Source organism: Pseudophryne corroboree, chromosome 11 (genome assembly GCF_028390025.1).
Source record: "Pseudophryne corroboree isolate aPseCor3 chromosome 11, aPseCor3.hap2, whole genome shotgun sequence".
NCBI classification, from domain to species: Eukaryota; Metazoa; Chordata; class Amphibia; order Anura; family Myobatrachidae; genus Pseudophryne; species Pseudophryne corroboree.
In genome coordinates this window covers 119,810,575-119,830,833 of record NC_086454.1, presented here as the reverse complement: position 1 = coordinate 119,830,833, position 20,259 = coordinate 119,810,575, and the positions used below count along the sequence as shown (strand labels likewise).

At 46.9% G+C, this 20,259-nt stretch overlaps 1 protein-coding gene across 1 annotated transcript in view; it reads left to right on the top strand.

Annotated features, from left to right (window-relative positions):
• Positions 1-20,259, top strand: part of TSPAN4 (tetraspanin 4) — a 1,631,716-nt gene that overhangs the window by 690,823 nt on the left and 920,634 nt on the right. The window lies entirely within an intron of this gene.

Here is a 20,259-nt window from a genome sequence, read left to right as displayed (position 1 = left end):
GTAAAAAGGGGGATGCTGTCTGACGTAATGTGTAAAAAGGGCACGCTGTCTGCCGTAATGTGTAAAAAGGGGACGCTGTCTGCCGTAATGTGTAAAAAGGGGACGCTGTCTGCCGTTATGTGTAAAAAGGGCACGCTGTCTGCCGTTATGTGTAAAAAGTGTACGCTGTCTGCCGCTATGTGTAACAAGGGCACGCTGTCTGCCGCTATGTGTAAAAAGAGGAATCTGTCCGCCGTAAGGTGTAAAATGGTCTCTACCTGGTGTAGTGGTGCTACTGTGCGGCGTAATTTGAATAATGGAGACTACTGTGCACCGTTTTATGAATTGGTATTATTTTGTGGCCACACCCCTTCCCCACAAAGCCACGCCCCTATGTATTTTCCCCTGTTTTGCATGCAGGGGTGGGGCTCCGATGCCGTTTCTTGCACACGGTGCTAAAATGTCTAGTTACGGCACTGTTGCAGGGTATCTATTTCTCTGGCCCTGAGCAGGTCCCCCTCACCAGATCCTCTTCAGGGGTAAGGAGGTGGACTTGAATGGGATGGGGGAATGGGGGGGGGGGGGGGGGGCAAAGCATTTTGTCACACCTGGGCCCACCGCTCGCTAGTTCCGCCACTGGCCCCATGGGATTTAAACCTAATTTTGAATGCATTTACATTTATGCTATCACCCATTTGAGCTATTGCTAGACATTACTGTGAAGCTACTAACTTGGTAAGTGGTTTTCTTAACTGTTAACACTTCAGCTAGAAGAATCAGCGAGTTACAAGTGCTGATCCTCTGTCTTAAGTTACCTTTCCAATATGCAGCTGTTTATAAGGGATACTGATATATGACAAAAACAAAAGAGAAAGATGGCAAACAGCGCTTTGGAACGGGTTATTTACTGCACATAAAATAAACACAATACACAGTACATTTGATACAATAACACTGGCCGGTATCAATGGTGATACTAATTCCTCAGTGCTGCCAAGCTTAATAAGGTGCCGAAGTAGTAAATTCACTCATGTCCTTTGTTGGTAATTTACAGAAGCAACAGAAGTAGCCACAGTTGTTTAAAGTATAGAGTAGTTTTTCTCATTAAAAAAAAAAACCTAGCCAATTGCTTATAACACTTTTTCTTGGTACTTATGTTGCAAATAGCAGAATACAATGTTGCACTATTTATATAAACACAGTTTAATCCCAGCAAGACTGTATCTGTGTGGCAAAACTAAAGTTTTTTTAGGCTTTTAGTGCAAAGCATAGAAAGTGGATTTGTTAGTAGTAAGTTCTCAACCTCAATGTGATCCAGTTACCTTTAGAGTTCTTATGAGTTTAGCCAGGCAATAAACCTTTACAGATGTAACAATTAGGGAGGCCAATCCCGGGATCGGGATCAGCGGGATCCCGGGATTTGGGCCCAAAAATGCTGGGATTTGAATCCCAGGATTGGAGCCTCCAATCCCGGGATTCACGGGATTAGAGTGCGCATGCGCAGTTTTTACTGGACAGCGCTGAGCACTATAGCTCAGCGCTGCCCGGCTGTCAGCGAGGTAGTTCCACAGACACACTGACCTCGCTGGCCGCGTTTCAAATGTAGCGCCGGCCGCCAGCCAATGAGAGCTGGCAGACCGGCAGCCAATCAGGGAAGCGGCAGCGGCCGCGGCTACTGATTGGCTGCCGGACTGCCAGTTCTGACTGGCTGGCGGCCAGCACTACATTTGAAATGCGGCCAGCGCGGTCAGTGTGTGTGTGTGTGTCCATGGCCGCTGCCCGCGGCTGCCCAATTAGTAAGTGCTATCGCTACCTACACCCACACTCCCTCACTGCTCCAGACATCCTCCCTCTCTCTCTGCTCCTGACATCCTCCCTGCTCGCTACACCCACCTTCCCTTTCTGCTCCTTACATGCTCCCTACACCCACCCTCACTTCCTGCTCCTTACATGCTCCCTACACCCACCCTCCCTTCCTGCTCCTTACATGCTCCCTACACCCACCCTCCCTTCCTGCTCCTTACATGCTCCCAACACCCACCCTCCCTTCCTGCTCCTTACATGCTCCCTACACCCACCCTCCCTTCCTGCTCCTTACATGCTCCCTACACCCACCCTCCCTTCCTGCTCCTTACATGCTCCCTACACCCACCCTCCCTTCCTGCTCCTTACATGCTCCCTACACCCACCCTCCCTTCCTGCTCCTTACATGCTCCCTACACCCACCCTCCCTTCCTGCTCCTTACATGCTCCCTACACCCACCCTCCCTTCCTGCTCCTTACATGTTCCTTACACCCACCCTCCCTTCCTGCTCTTTACATGCTCCCTACACACCCACTGTCCCGCTGCTCCCTACACCCACCCTCCCTTCCTGCTCCTTACATGCTCCCTACACCCACCCTCCCTTGCTCCCTACATCCACCCTCCCTCCCTCGCTGCCTTCCACCCCTCGCTGCCCTCCACATATACTCTCTCTGCTCCCTACACTGATCCCTACTGCAATCCTGGCATCCCGGGAATCCCGGGATTGAGCATTTTTCAATCCCGAATCCCGGGATTGAAAAAATGCCCAGGGATTGGCCTCCCTAGTAACAATATAGACATGGCTCCCACCACCTCAGTCTCCCACACAGTAGTTACTCCCAACTGCTAGTGCTTACCCATGTTACAGTCCTTTCCAGAGTCCACTCTGTGGGTAGTCTCTTTTCTATAAACGGCTACTCCGGCCAGTGTGCACACTCGCTTGTAGTTTAACGCGTTTCCCCTCCTTATTTCTTCTCAAAACAAAAGCAACTTTTCTACTAATGAAAGTGGTTTCAGCAGTTCACATGAACCAGGAAATTATGTTACCTTCTTTTTCTCCCACAACCAAAAGATGGCAAGGAAGAAAGATTGCATATGTCAGTCATTTTACAGCCAATTTTGGTTTACCTAAAAGGATTAAAGAATTTCAGTAAAACAAAGCATTTTTTCGTTCTGCATGCAGTTACAAGGGGTGTAGTACGGCTGACCGGCGGTCAGGAGACCGTCGGTCAGCTTACCGACGCCGGGATCCCGGCAGCATACCGACGCCGAGATACGGGCGGGGAGGGGCGAGTGCAACAAGCCCCTTGTGGGCTCGGTGGCGACCTGTGGTCGCCACGGGTTCTATTCCCACTCTATGGGTGACGTGGACACCCACGAGTGGAAATAGTCCCTGTTGGTCGGCATGCCGACCATCGGGATAGTGAGTGGTCGGGATGGTGGAGGAGGTCATGTGACTGTCGGTCTCCCGACCGCCGGTCACATGAATACCACCCGTTACAAGGAAGGGTGATGCATCCACAAAACATACTCGTAAGGTGTTCGTGTATGAAGAGAAAAACAGAAAGCACACTCGACCAAGGCAGTTGCAACTTTGTGGGCTAAGAAGGCTCAGGTATCAGCAAAGGACATTTTTCCAGTGGCCACATGGTCATCTGTTCATACTTTTTCAAGCCATTATGCCCTGGATGTCTCAGATGCCCACTTTGGGAGCCATATCCGTAAGAGGGCAGCTACATGAATAATATAGTCTTTAAGCATGAGTAATTTCTGTCTATTTATTACCCCTCTCTCTCTCTCTCTCTCTCTCTCTCTATATATATATATATATATATATATATTGCTTTAGTATATCCCAGACTAATGGCTGCCATGAAGATATGAAGAAGAAAACAACAAATTATGCTTATCAATAATTTAATGTCTTCAAAATACTTAATGGCAGCCCATAGTATACCCTCCCTTATTGTGCTTTTTTCCCAGGAACCAGGTTTGTGGACACATTCAAAAGACTGGTGTAGAAGGGGAGGAGGACACCTATATATCCTAAGTGGGTGGTCCCTGGGGAAAAAACTTTCTGTCTAAGACTAGGGGCATACCTCCCAATATTGCAGCATTGGGAGTCGGGACTTCTGCGTGGCCGCACTGGCGCCCAGAAAGGGGGAGTGACCAGAGGAGAAACTGATGTGGCTTCATGGATGCAAGCCACACACCCTAATTTTGTCATTGAGGGGGCATGCCCTGCGCTTTGTGAGCTGCTGGCATGCCCCTTGTCCCTCTGACTCCTGTGAATACATGCTGTGTGCATGCGCACAGCGCCTATTCACCGCTGCTCTGCTAGACAGAGCAGCGAGTGACAGGAGCCTCCCAACTGCCACCCCTACCGCAGGACACTGCAGCCCAGGGGTGAGACAGCGGGACAGTCCCCCAAAAAATGGGACTGTCACACGAAAATCTGGACAGTTGGAAGGTATGCTAGTTGGATGGGATGTAATCCCAGAGTAATGGTTGCCATGAAGAATCTTGTAATGAAATAATCGGTAAGCATAATTTGTTATTTTTGTTATTATATTTATCTAGCGCCTATATTTATCTTTCACAGTTTTAAAATTTGTATTTTCTCTGCCCTCCTGTGATCAGTCATCTTTATATTTAAATGTACTATTATACAAGTGCAGTTCAATTGATGTGTTATACAGTGTTTCAGAGCTGAATTTCTATTGTGATAATGTAGAAGCATCTTGCTTCAAATAAGATAAACATGGTAATGTTTCAGCTGCAGTTTTCAGCTGGAAAAGAGAAGCAATTGTGACTAAAAACTGTTAGAGTAGGAAATCTGTCTGGATGACACCATGGGGCCCATTCCATTAGCCACAAACTATGTAGCATGCCTTTTTAATGCGGGAAACAACTCCCTGCTATTCAATTAGAAATCTGTGTTGAGTTAAACGCAGGTTTCAGTGGGAGAAATTGTGACTTTTAGTTTGCACCTCCACACTAGGTGATAACTATGAAAGTCCTTATGACATCTGGCAAGGTGTTTGACTGCAGCGGAGTTGGCGTCGCCGCCATTTTATTTATTTAAGACATCTTGCCTCCCGTCTGTAGTCCCATGGTATCTTTTGGAGCGGTTTCCATGGACACTGCTCACATGAAATGTGAGATCTTCCTCGGTCAGCAGCAGTTTGTGAACATTTCCATTTGTATATCCACATACAAGCCTGTCCCGCAAGGCATCATTCAGCCTGGCGCCAAACTGACAATGCTCTGACAATCTTTTCAGTTCTGCCACATATGCTGCAATGGATTCTCCTTCATTCAGATTTTGTTTATGGAACTTGAAGCACCCTGCTACCAGTAATGGCTTCAGAGATAAATGTTCCTTCATAATCTTTACAATGTTGCTGAATGACTGCGGCTGCCTTCTAAGGGGTTAACAGACTGGACAGAAGGCCATAAGCTTTTTCCTTCATAGCGTCCAATGAGACTGCCACTCTTCTCCCATCAGTGACATAATTTGTCGCAAAGTACTGTTCCAGCATTTCACTGTAGAGCATTCAGTCATCCACTCTGAGAAGGAACACCTCCAGTTCCCAACACGTGCTGCCATGATAACGTATTCTCATAGGAAAATGCATGTAGGTGGCAATGCACCGTGTGTTGCTTTACTTGCCTGAGCTCAGTAGAATTCTCAGGCCAATTGTGGTGTATATGCACATGCACACTTGCATGCAATACTGACACAGAGACCAGGGTCTGTGTGATGCACACATTGTTGGACTGTGGCATGAGGGGCCCATGTTTAGGGTGTGGCCAGTCTCCAGAGTGGATGTGACCAGCCACCACAGAGGTTTGGCTAACCATTAGTGCATGGGCTGGGCCCTCTGATAAATATATATAGTGAATACTACTAGTGCATGCATGATAATCTACCAGATTAATAATAGCAATGCACTGTAGAGAATACTCCTTTGTCATGTGCAGTATAAGGTAACATATGTACAGTGCATCCGGAAAGTATACACAGCGCTTCACTTTTTCCAATTTTGTTATGTTACAGCCTTATTCCAAACTGCAATAAATTATTTTTTTCTTCTACACACAATACCCCATAATGACAACGCGAAAAAAGTGTTTTTTGCAAATTTATTAAAAAATAAAAAACTAAGAAATCACATGTACATAAGTATTCACAGCTTTTGCTCAATACTATGTTGATGCACCTTTGGCAGCAATTACAGCCTCATGTCATTTTGAATATGATGCCACAAGCTTGGCACATCTATCTTTGGGCAGTTTCACCCATTCCTCTTTACAACACCTCTCAAGCTCCATCAGGTTGGATGGGAAGCGTCGGTGCACAGCCATTTTCAGATCTCTCCAGAGATGTTCAATCCTATTCAAGTCTGGGCTCTGACTGGGTCACTCAAGGACATTCACAGCGTTGTCCTGAAGCCACTCCTTTGATATCTTGGCTGTGTGCTTAGGGTCGTTCTCCTGCTGAAAAATGAACCGTCACCACAGTCTGAGGTCAAGAGCGCTCTGGAGCAGGTTTTCATCCAGGATGTCTCTGTACATTTCTGCATTCATCTTTCCCTCTATCCTGACTAGTCTTTCAGTTCCTGCCGCTGAAAAACATCCCCACAGCATGATGCTGCCACCACCATGCTTCACTGTAGGGACGTTATAGGCCTGGTGATGAACTGTGCCTGGTTTCCTTCAAACATGATGCCTGGTATTCACGCCAAAGAGTTCAATCTTGGACTCATCAGACCAGAGAATTTTGTTTCTCATGGTCTGAGAGTCCTTCCGGTGCATTTTGGCAAACTCCAGGTGGGCTGCCATGTGCTTTTTAATAAGCCGTCTGGCCACTCTACCATACAGACCTGATTGGTGGATTGCTGCAGAGATGGTTGTCCTTCTGGAAGGTTCTCCTCTCTCCACAGAGGAATGCTGTAGCTTTGACAGAGTGACCATCGGGTTCTTGGTCACCTCCCTGACTAGGGCCCTTTTCCCCCGATCACTCAGTTTAGACGGCCGGCCAGCTCTAGGAAGAGTCCTGGTGGTTCCGGACTTCTCCCATTTACGGATGATGGATGCCACTGTGCTCATTAGGACCTTCAAAACAGCAGATATTTTTCTGCACCCTTCCCCAGATTTGTACCTCGAGACATACTGTCTTGGAGGTCTACAGACAATTCCTTTGACTTCATGTTTGGTTTGTGCTCAGGCATGCACTGTCAAGTGTGGGACCTTAAATAGATAGGTGTGTGCCTTTCCAAATAATGGGCCTAATTCAGCAAGGATCGCAAAGCAGCAAAAATCGCAGAGAATGCGGAAAATCGCAAAATCTGCACCATATACCACAAAAACTGAGAAAAAAATGCAACTTCTGAGGCGAAGCAAAAACTGCGTGTGCACTATGAAAAGTAGGCGTGTAGAGGGCGTACTAAAGTGCTGGAATCTTAAAAACTACGAACAGGGGGCGTGTTGTGGGCGTATGCTGATGTTCGGTGGGCGGTGCATACGCAACTTTTACAACTGATCGCACTTTTATGGTGTGCAGTTTCTGAGTGACTACAGGTCTACCTTAAAAACTGCACAAGCTGACCTCAGTTGTAGAATGTCCGATGTATACTGCAATCATTGCTTCATTACACCCAGCTAAAGAAGCTCACACCTCAGACCACAGATCACTTCATTCAGCTGTATTAAAACTTCTAAACATGTAAGGGAGCTTTAAACTCTGTAATACATGTTTATTTATAAAATATAGGTTAGGAACCTAATTGTTTTTACACTTACTAACAATCGAGGTTTGACAACCACACTATTTTTTAAAAGCAAATGTTAATTAACATTTCCAAGCATTTTGTTTTGTAGCATCTGCTTAATGGGGGCCATTCCGAGTTGATCGTAGCTGTGCTAAATTTAGCACAGCTACGATCTTCTTACCTGACATACGGGGGGACGCCCAGCACAGGGCTAGTCCGCCCCGCATGTCAGTCCAGCCACCCTCGCAGAAGTGCAAAGGCATCGCACAGCGGCGATGCCTTTGCACTTCAGGAGTAGCTCCCGACCAGCGCAGCTTTAGCGTGCTGGCCGGGAGCTACTCCTCACTCCCTGGCCCGCAGCGGCTGCGTATGACGTCATGCAGCCGCTGCGGCCCACCCCCCGTTTGGTCCGGCTACGCCTGCGCTGGCCGGACCGCGCCTACGAAACGGCGGCCAAATGCCGCCGTTTCGCCTTCTTCCGCTCATCTATCGCCCCTGCCTGTCAATCAGGCAGAGGCGATCGCTGTCCTGCTACGGCCGCCGGCCATCCCGCATGCGCAGGCGCACTACAGGCGGTGCATGCGCAGCAGGGACCCGTTCGCTCTGCTGCGTTAAAACGCAGCGAGCGAACGGGTCAGAATGACCCCCAATGTCTTTTAGCTTCCTAACAGTTTTTTAATTCTTTTTAAGCAACCAACACGTTTTTTGTTTACAAAACATACCCACATACATTTGGTGTCCCCCCCCCCCCCCCTCTTACGTCCTAGAGGATGCTGGGGACTCCGTAAGGACCATGGGGTATAGACGGGCTCCGCAAGAGATAGGGCACCTAAAAAGAACTTTGACTATGGGTGTGCACTGGCTCCTCCCTCTATGCCCCTCCTCCAGACCTCAGTTAGATTCTGTGCCCAGAGGAGAAAGGGTACAATGCAGAGAGCTCTCCAGAGTTTTCTGTATTGAAGAATTTGTTAGGTTTTTTATTTTCAGGGAGTCCTGTTGGCAACAGGCTCCCTGCATCGTGGGACTGAGGAGAGAGAAGCAGAGCTGGCTTGTCAAGTTGGGCACTGTTTCTAAGGCTACTGGACACCAATAGCTCCAGAGGGAGTCGGAACACAGGTCTCACCTGGGGTTCGTCCCGGAGCCGCGCCGCCGTCCTCCTCACAGATGCCGAAGATAGAAGCCAGGTGAGTATGAGAAGGCAAAGAAGACATCAGGCGGCAGAAGACATCAGATCTTCATGAGGTAAGCGCGCAGCGGTATGCTGCGCGCCATTGCTCCCAGTACACACACACAAGCAGGCACTGAAGGGTGCAGGGCGCAGGGGGGGGGGGGGGCGCCCTGGGCAGCAAGTTTCCTCATTTTTTGGCAATATAAAGCAGGATTAGGCTGTGGGACAGTAAATCCTAAAATCCCCCGCCATTTTTTATATAGAAATACTGGGACCGAAGCCCGCCGTCGGGTGGGCGGGGCTTGATCCTCAGCACTAACCAGCGCCATTTTCTCCACAGAAACTGCATGAGATGCACTGGCTCCCTGATCTCTCCCCTGCTGAACTTCACATGCTGGAAAAAAGAGGAGGGGGGCACTTTGGCGACGCAGTGAGTGGGAATTAAGGTTATATAAATAAAAAGCGCTATCTGGTCATATATATTCCAGTGTTTTTAAGCGCTGGGTGTGTGCTGGCATACTCTCTCTCTCTGTCTCTCCTAAGGGCCTGGTTGGGGTTTTGTCCCCTTATAGGTTAATCCCTGTGTGTGTGGGGTGTCGGTACGTGTGTGTCGACATGTCTGAGGCGGAAGGCTTCTCCAAGGAGGAGGTGGAGCAAATGAGTGGTGTGTCCCCGTCGGTTGTGCCGACTCAGGATTGGATGGACATGTGGCATATGTTGAATGCAAGTGTGGCATCTTTACATAAAAGGCTTGATAAGGCTGAATTAGGGGGGACATCAGGGGGTCAATCCTCGGATTGGACCGACTCACAGGGCCCGTCGGGGTCTCAAAAGCGTTCCTTAACACAAGACACTACTACCGACACGGATTCTGATTCCAGTGTCGACTATGACGAAGTAAAATTGCACCCTAGGGTGACTAAAACCATTCAGTGTATGATTGTGGCAATAAGGGATGTGTTGCATATTGAGGATGAACCTTCGGTCCCTGACACAAGGGTACACATGTTTAAGGGAAAGAAACAGATTATTAATTTTCCCACATCTCATGAATTAAATGATTTCTTTGGAAAAGCTTGGGAGACTCCGGAAAAGAGACCGCAGATCCCCAAAATAATTTATATGGCATACCCCTTCCCTAAACAGGACAGGGAGATTTGGGAATCACCCCCCACTGTGGACAAGGCCCTGACGCGCTTGTCCAAGAAAGTGGCGCTACCGTCTCCTGACACAGCGGCCCTTAAGGACCCTGCAGATCGCAGGCAAGAAACTACCTTAAAGTGTATTTATTCTCATACGGGTGCTGTGCTAAGACCGACAATTGCGTCGGCATGGGTGTGTAGCGCAATTGCAGCTTGGACAGATGAGCTGACAGATCACTTTGATAATATGGATAAGGATACTATATTCTTAACTCTAGCCCATATAAAAGACGCAGTCTTATTTATGAGGGATGCTCAAAGGGACATTGGATTGCTAGCTTCTAGGGCCAATGCCATGTCTATCTCGGCGAGAAGATCCTTATGGACTCGCCAATGGACGGGTGATGCGGATTCCAAAAAACATATGGAAGTACTACCCTATAAGGGAGATGTATTGTTTGGGGATGGGCTGACGGACCTGGTTTCCACAGCTACAGCAGGTAAATCAAATTTTTAACCATATACTCCCCAACAGCAAAAGAAAGTACCACCCTATCAGATGCAGTCCTTTCGGTCGCACAAGTCCAGAAGAGGTCGGGGATCCTCTTTCCTTGCCAGCGGTAAGGGCAGAGGCAAAAGAGCACCTGCTTCGGCAGGTGCCCAGGAACAAAAGTCCTTCCCGGCTGCTCCAAAACCCACAGCATGACGCTGGGGCTCCCCTGAGGGAGTCCGCACCGGTGGGGGCACGTCTTCGACTTTTCAGTCAGGCCTGGGTCAGATCAGACCTGAATCCCTGGGTGTTGGAAATAGTTTCCCAGGGTTACAAACTGGAATTCGAGGAGGTGCCCCCGCGCCAATTTTTCAAATCGGCCCTACCAGCTTCCACATCGGAAAGGGATGTAGTGTTAGCTGCAATTCAAACGCTGTGTATACAGCAAGTGATAATCAAGGTTCCCCTGCACCAGCAGGGAAGAGGTTACTACTCAACCCTATTTGTGGTCCCGAAACCGGACGGTTCGGTCAGACCTATTTTGAATCTGAAAACCTAAACCTGTACATAAAAAGATTCAAATTCAAAATGGAATTACTCAGAGCGATAATAGCCAAGGAGGGGGAGTTTATGGTGTCTCTGGACATAAAGGATGCGTACCTTCATGTCCCCATATATGCCCCCCATCAGGAATACCTGAGATTCGCTGTACAGGATTGTCATTACCAATTTCAGACGTTGCCGTTGGACTTTCCACGGCCCCGAGGATTTTCACCAAGATAATGGCGGAAATTATGGTGGTCCTGCGCAAGCATGGAGTCACAATTATCCCATACTTGGACGATCTCCTGATAAAAGCGAGATCAAGAGAGAAATTGCTGAGCAGTGTGGCGCTCTCTCTGAGAGTGCTCCAGCAACACGGTTGGATTCTAAATCTACCGAAGTCACAGTTGATTCCGACAACTCGACTACCGTTCCTAGGTATGATACTGGATACGGAACAAATGAAGGTCTTCCTCCCAATAGAGAAAGCACAGGACATCCAGAACATGGTCAGAGACCTGCTAAAACCAAAAAGGGTGTCAGTTCACCAATGCACTCGAGTTCTGGGAAAAATGGTGGCGGCCTATGTGGCCATTCCCTTCGGAAGGTTCCATGCAAGGACTTTTCAATGGGACCTTCTGGACAAGTGGTCCGGGTACCATCTGCACTTACATCGGAAAATAACTCTGTCCCCAGGAGCCAGAGTGTCTCTCCTGTGGTGGTTGCAAAGTGCTCACCTGCTGGAGGGTCGCAGGTTCGGAATTCAGGATTGGATCCTGGTTACCACAGACGCGAGCCTCCGAGGATGGGGAGCGGTCACACAAGGAAAAAATTTTCAGGGACTTTGGTCAGACCAGGAGTCCTGTCTACACATCAATGTGTTGGAACTCAGGGCCATTTACAACGGCCTTCGACAAGCGGAGAGTCTTCTTCGAAACCTACCGGTTCTGATTCAATCAGACAATGTCACAGCAGTGGCTCATGTGAACCGCCAAGGCGGGACAAGAAGCAGAGTCGCGATGGCGGAAGCCACTAGGATTCTTCGCTGGGCGGAAAATCATGTAAGCGCTCTGTCGGCTGTCTTCATTCCGGGAGTGGACAACTGGGAAGCAGACTTCCTCAGCAGACACGATCTCCATCCAGGAGAGTGGGGACTTCATCAAGAAGTTTTTGCAGACATAACACATCTTTGGGGAACTCCTCAAATAGACATGATGGCGTCACGCCTCAACAAAAAACTTCGGAGGTATTGTGCCAGGTCTCGGGACCCTCAGGTAGTGGCTGTAGACGCTCTAATAACACCGTGGGTGTTCAAATCATTCTACGTGTTTCCTCCTCTTCCTCTCATCACAAATGTGTTGAGGATCATAAGGCAAAGAAGAGTACAGACGATACTCGTTGTCCCAGACTGGCCTCGAAGGGCCTGGTACTCAGATCAACAAGAGATGCTCACAGGAGATCCCTGGCCTCTTCCTCTGAGGGAAGACCTGTTGCAACAGGGGCCCTGTGTATTTCAAGACTTACCGCGGTTCCGTTTGACGGCATGGCGGTTGAACGCTGAATCCTAGCGAAAAAGGTGATTCCGGAAGAGGTCATCCCTACTTTAATAAAGGCTAGGAAGGAAGTGACGGTTAAGCATTATCACCGTATCTGGCGAAAGTATGTGTCTTGGTGTGAAACCAAGAATGCACCTACGGAAGATTTTCATCTGGGTCGTTTTCTCCACTTCCTACAGACAGAAGTGGATATGGGCCTGAAATTAGGCTCTGTTAAGGTACAGATTTCGGCCCTCTCGATTTTCTTTCAGAAGGAGTTGGCTTCTCTTCTAGAAGTCCAGACGTTTGTAAAGGGAGTGCTGCACATCCAGCCTCCTTTTGTGCCTCCAGTGGCACCGTGGGACCTCAACGTGGTGTTGCAGTTCCTAAAATCACACTGGTTTCAACCGCTTAACAAGGTTGAGTTGAATTTCTTACTTGGAAGGTGGTCATGTTGTTGGCCTTGGCATCAGCAAGGCGAGTGTCAGAATTGGCGGCTTTGTCACACAAAAGCCCCTACTTGATTTTTCATGTGGATCGAGCTGAATTGAGGACACGTCCGCAATTTTTGCCTAAGGTGGTTTCTTCATTCCATGTGAATCAACCTATTGTGGTGCCTGTGGCTACAAGTGACCTGGAGGATTCCAGATCCCTGGACGTAGTCAGGGCCTTAAAGATTTATGTAGCCAGGACGGCTAGAATTAGGAAAACAGAGGCTCTGTTTGTCCTGTATGCTGCCAATAAGATTGGCGCACCTGCTTCGAAGCAGACTATTGCTAGCTGGATTTGTAATACGATTCAGCAGGCTCATTCTACGGCTGGATTGCCGGTACCAAATTCGGTTAAGGCCCATTCCACTAGGAAGGTGGGCTCTTCTTGGGCGGCTGCCCGAGGCGTCTCGGCATTACAACTTTGCCGAGCGGCGACTTGGTCGGGGTCAAACACTTTTGCTAAATTCTACAAGTTTGATACCCTGGCTGATGAGGACCTAGCGTTTGCTCAGTCGGTGCTGCAGAGTCATACGCACTCTCCCGCCCGATTGGATGCTTTGGTATAAACCCCATGGTCCTTACGGAGTCCCCAGCATCCTCTAGGACGTAAGAGAAAATAAGATTTTAAACCTACCAGTAAATCTATTTCTCCTAGTCCGTAGAGGATGCTGGGCGCCCGTCCCAGTGCGGAAACTCTGCAAGACTTGTATATAGTTGTTGCTTAAATAAGGGTTATGTTACAGTTGACATCGGTCTTGAACCGTTGCTGTTATTGTTCATACGGTTAACTGGTTTTGTATGATCCAGGTTACGTGGTATGCTTGGTGTGGGCTGGTATGAATCTTGCCCTTGGATTTCTAAATCCTGCCTTGTAGTGTCCATCTCCTCTGGGCACAGTTCTCTAACTGAGGTCTGGAGGAGGGGCATAGAGGGAGGAGCCAGTGCACACCCATAGTCAAAGTTCTTTTTAGATGCCCTATCTCCTGTGGAGCCCGTCTATACCCCATGGTCCTTACGGAGTCCCCAGCATCCTCTACGGACTAGGAGAAATAGATTTACCGGTAGGTTTAAAATCTTATTTTTATATCGCTACACACACATGTGTTCAAGAACAGCAACACCATTTATTTATTTTTTGGCCCGGAAAGTAAGTAGTGCAATATTTAAGGTTAAAACACAGTTGTTTGCAAAAATTGCAACATCAGAAACATGTAAGCAAAAAATTCGTAAAATTGTAAATTCATACGCAAATAATGCATATTTTTTTAGGTCTTCGCAATATTTGCACATTTCACAAGCCCACTTTTTTTTTGTAACATTAAATTAGTGTTGCAGTTTTTCCGTTTGGGCGTGCTTTCGCAATTTTGCGATTGCTCGCAATTTTTGCAAATTTGTAATTTTTACAATCCTTATCGAATTGGCCCCAATGTTCAATCAACTAAATTTACCACAAGTGGATTCCAATTAAGCTGTAGGAACATCTCAAGGATAATCAGTGGAAACAGGATGCACCTGAACTTAATTTTGAGCTTCATGGCAACGGCTGTGAATACTTATGTACATGTGATTTCTTAGTTTTTTATTTTTAATAAATTTACGTTGTCATTATGGGGTATTGTGTGTAAAATTTGGAGGGAAAAATTAATTTATTCCATTCTGGAATAAGGCTGTAACATAACAAAATGTGGAAAAAGTGAAGCGCTGTGAATACTTTCCAGATGCACTGTATAAATCAAGTGCACAGTGTGGAACTTGATTCCAGAGGAGGTAGGCCCCCAGGCAGTGGGGCCCACGGGGAGTTTCCCCTGGACCCCTGTGGACCAGTCCAAATGTGGATGCACATGGCAGAGACTTTACACTAGGGTTGGCTATCGGCCGTTGATGCCTTCAAACGATCGATGGTCAACCACTACTGTTAGATGGTTTTTGCCATCAGTAGCAGAGAGCCGCACAGGGTGTTGTTTTGGGTTTTTACTCTGCTTGGTGCTGAGACACAGAGCCTAGCACCACCCACTAACCCACCCCGCAAAACCACACCCCATCTCTGGTTGGCCCAGGGAGTAGTACATCAGGGATGACCATCATTGGGTAAAATCATTGATGGTGATGGTTCCCTTTCAGGTGCTTTTTCTACTATTTAGGTTAAGCACCAATGCTACCATTGATACTGACTTACTTTACTGAAAACTGAACGTAAGGCATAAACAACAAGAATTATAAATAGTGCATAACAGTGGCCACCATTGAAACTGCATGTGATATATTTCTCTCTATTGAGGCCTAGAAGCAATACAGTATATAACACATGCGATGGCATAAATTGTGAAGGGAAGTGCATGGATCTGTAATGATGGCAGGATTTGCTGGGTCACAGGAGTTTTCATTGTCTATTGGTAAAAGTTGTAAGTGTGGATTAGGCACCTAGTTTTGGATTGTGACACGAGAAGTAGATTTATTTTGTAGTGGTGTTCTTGATTTATTTATTTCAATATGTGGATAATCTGGTTTATGATTTTCCAATTTCAACAAACATGCAGGGCAGCATTCTAATAACAAATACATGTTTTATAGTTATATACTAACTTAATTTTAATAATAACATTAGAAATATTCACAACAACAATTATAAAACCAATCATTTTTCCATCAGCAATTTAAACATTCAGGATCACCAACCCAATTAATAGAACACAATGCCTGAGTAAAGTGCATCAGACATCCATCCATACTGCAGTCTGCAATCTGGGCGCATAATAGACTTTTTTCAAATTACAGTAGTCCTTCTAAAGTAAAAACAGGCAATGTTCAGATACTTGACTTGTGTGACAGTCACACTTGCCAAGAATTTGAGGGGAAGGGAATTCTCCAGTCCTACTGACACTGTTGGCCAGCCTCCCAATACTGTGCACTTCCTGACTAATGTGTGTGATCTGGAGGTTGTATGATGTGATTCAATGTCCTAGAACCACCACCTGCTGTAAACTATCGCAGATTTTAGTTTTGAACAGTATTACACAATGTGTAGCCCAGCCTCTACAGTAAAAACAGTGGTGGTAGGACCACAGTGATGAGAATGTGGCACCAAGGACCCCTACCCAGCAAAGTGTTGTGCCTCCTATGAGAACAGTCCTGTCTCTCCACAAGACCATGTATCTGGTACGTGCATAGCTCTTAATCTGTGATCGATAATTCATCAGTGTGCTGGTCAGGGCCTGATTAAGTGTTTCATACACCATAGGCTAATACACTTTTGGCACTCCCTATAATACTGCTAAACACAGAGCACAGTGCAAATGCGTGCTTGGTAAATATCCATTGCTACTGCACATGTGTAGGTAATGAATGTTATACATCTGACATGTTTGACATTGGCATTGAATGATCTGATGATGTCTGTGGACATAAAGGAGACTATGGCTTCTGGGAATGTGAGGAAGGCTCTAAAGATAATCACATGCAGCTCCTCAGGCTTCCCAGATGGTGCTATAGCACAGTGTATATGAAGTAAAGGTTTAAGCAGTAACTTACATGATCACATTGGCACAGCCTTCTGGTAGTCACTTTTAGAACTTCAATGCCACTTAGAGACATCTAGATAACTAACAAGATTCTTGAAGCTGGAAGACTAACGCCAACTTGGACAGACTTAGGTCTTCATTGTATTGATGGGATTTTTGCTTTACAGAAGGGGTCCTGCACCTAACCCGTCATACGTGTGGGCCCTCCTGAACTCTGTATCATGTCTATTTCCCTGCAGTAATTAAAGTTTTGGTTAAGTGATGCACATGAATGAAGTATAATCAGCAAATGAGAAACAGCTAGAATGAATAGAGTACACAACCAACCAATTAGAAGTGGCTAGATTACATAGAAACATAGGATTTGATGGCAGATGAGAACCACATGACCCATCTAGACTGCAATTTTATTTTACCTTATAATAACCTTAAAACCTATTTGATACTTTGTTCTTTGTACGGATAGCCTCACATCTATCCCAAATATGTTTCAATTGCTCTACTTTATTAGCCTCTGCTACCTCTGATGAAAGGCTATTCCACTTGTCCACTAACCATTCTGTGAGGTAGTTTTTCCTCAAATTTCTCCTGACTCTACAGTGTCCACTATTACCTTTCTGAAAAAAGTATCATGGCCTGCCGTTCATGGCACGAGATAAGCTTTCCTCTTAAGATATACACGGCAAGCCATGTGTATCTCCTCTGAAATATAGTGCAGTACCACTTTTCAGACAGCAGGTGGCATTTTCAGAAACTGAGCAAGCAGAAAGTCTGATAAAGAGATTCTAGAGGGAGTAGTTCAGACCTGATTCTAGCAGCATTTTATTTGCAAATGGGCAAAACCATGGGGGTCATTCCGAAATGATCGCACGCTAGGTTGTTTTGCAGCATTGCGATCAGGTCGAAACTGCACATGCGTATGCACCTCAATGCGCATGTGCGTCGTACGGGTACAAAGCGGATCATTGCTGAGCAATGGATTTAACGAAGAATCGATTCGCACAGCAGATCGCAAGGAGATTGACAGGAAGAGGGCATTTGTGGGTGGCAACTGAACGCTTTCTGGGAGTGTTTGGAAAAACGCAGGCGTGTTCTAGCGTTTGCAGGGCAGGTGTCTGACGTCAATTCCGGACACGAACAGGCTAAAGTGTTTGCCCCGAATTTACATCAGACACCCACCCTGCAAACGCATAGACACACCTGCGTTTTTCCAAACTCCCAGAAAACGGTCAGTTGACATCCACAAATGTTTTCTTCCAGTCAATCTCCTTGCGATTGTCTGTGCGAATGGATTCTTCATTAAATCCATTGCTCAGCAACGATCCACTTTGTACCTGTGCGACGCGCCTGCGTATTGCGGGGCACACACATGCGCAGTTATGTCCTGATCGCAGCTCAGCAAAACAACCTAGCGTGCAATCAGGCCTGCATGACCCCCATGGTTTTGCCCATCTGCTAACAAAATTGCAGCTATGGGGGGGGTCATTCCGAGTTGATCGTAGCCCTGCAAAATTTTGCAGGGCTACGATCAGGAACACAGACATGTGGGGGATGCCCAGCACAGGGCCAGTCCGCCCTGCAGGTCAGTTACGCCCCCCCCCTGCAGAAGTGCAAAAGTATTGCACAGCGGCGATGCTTTTGTACTTCAGGAGTAGCTCCCGGCCAGCGCAGCTTTAGCGTGCTGGCCGGGAGCTACTCATTACTACACGGCCCGCAGCGGCTGGTCAGCAGCAGCGATCGGGTCAGAATGACCCCCATGAGCCGTATGTGCAGGGCAATTTATCCATCATGCACACGGGAATATCAGCTGCAGCAGCTAATTGTGAAGTATTAATATTTTTCCAATACATCTCTCATACTAACTTCCAACATGTACCTGGCTCAATGTTGCCTATATGTTTAAAAAAAATCTTTTTCCTTGTGATTGATAATGTGCTGATGAAGAGTTCATACAAACTCCACACAGAGATTCAATATAGAAATTATGATACTAACTAAAAGGCACTATTGATACTTGTCATTTTTTGCAATTGTTTGGTGGTTAAGGTGCGAGTAGAGAGAATTTTTGGTATTTCAATACCACATATATTTCACTGGGATCCGGTCTGAAGATCGACAGTGTCTGCCATACAAGTGGGTGCTGCATCTGTCTGCCACAAATCGGTCCAGTGCTGAGGCTGTGTTGCCATAATAAATCACTGGGTGCTCTGTCTGCCATACAAGTGGGTGCTGTGCCTGTCTGCCACAAATCAGTCCTGTGCTTGGGCTGTGCTCCATAATAAGTCACTGGGTGCTCTGCCTGCCATACAAGTGGGTGAAGAAACATGAGACCCAGGGCCTGATCAGCCATAAGCCTGCAGCCGGAATGGCTGAGTCCTGGGGGGGGCACCGGCACAATAGATGCTTAGGCTCTACCTACTACTGGAAGCTGCAGATTCCATGCAGACAGCATGGAAGACGGCCCTTATAGGAGACAGATGCCAGGGGTATTACTAGACCATTACCCAGCGCTACCCAGAATGAGCATGTAACCCCCTGGCTCTAAGCATATAACCCCTATGGCAAAAAGCATATGTAACCCCTGGCAAGGAGCATGTAACCCCTGGCAACGAGCATGTGACCGGGTCAGACTTCCGGTCAGCAGAATCAAGGATGCCGGTGGCTTCTCCTCCCACCTCTAGCCACCAACAGCACCGTGGGCAGCAACATGGACATCCATATGTGCAGGGCAATTTATCCATCAGGCACACGGGAATATCAGCAGCGGCAGCTAATTGTGAAGTATTAATATATCTCCAATACATGTGGGAGTGCCAGTAGTGTCCTCGGTGCAGAGGTGTAGGTGGTGTAATCAGTGCAGGGGGGCTGGCAGTATCCCCAGTGCAGGAGTGTCAGTAGTGCGGGAGATGTCCTCCTTGCACTTGGTTGATGGTACCGTGGACACTTCTGGCACTCCCGCACTGAGGACACCTCAGCAGGAAGCGTCCTGCTATGCAAAACCATTCACTCCCGCTGACATCGCTGGGCAGGCGGAAAATCACTCAGTATGTATGCGCTGAGTGGTTTTCTGCCCAGCGATATCGGTGATCACACGGGCTCAGCAAGATCACTCAGCACACAGAGCTGCACCAGCGATGTGTGCTGAGCGATCTGTCACTGCCCGTGTTTGCAATAGAGAAAACATGGGTGATGACTAGATCTTTCAAGCATGCAGGGACGCACATCACTATCGCTATAGTCCATACACACATAGCGATTTGTGCTGTATTTCTAAGTGACTCAGCAAATCAATTAGAAAAGTAGCCCAAATCGCTATGTGTGTGTGATTGTATTCAGGTCGTTCTGATGTACAGTATTGCCAGCTTTAGAGTCCAGTTCTTAATTGTGTAGGTGTGAAAATCTCAGTGTGAGAGGCCTTTGAAGTAGATTCCTTGGGGAATAGAGATACAGCACAGTAACATGTGTTCTGGGTGGGGGAAGGGCTGCTGTCCTGGAATTTGAAATAAACAGTGAAGTTTTAGCAATTCAGAGCCTCAGTTTATTAATGCAAAAATTGGAGTTATTTGTTACTCAGAGCACAGAGGTGAATGAAGTCTAAAGTGACATTAAAGAATAAGTTAATTAAAACCTAATAGTGCTACAAGGTAACGGAACATATTATAAGACTTTACAATGATAAAATAATTCCAACTAAATAGTATAAATATACTGTAAGTTAGACAAAACTGAATGCAATCACTTGGATGCTTTGTACAATCCATACACAATTACAGTATTGCAGAGGTGACTACTTTTTTTTTTTAAACAATTTTCAA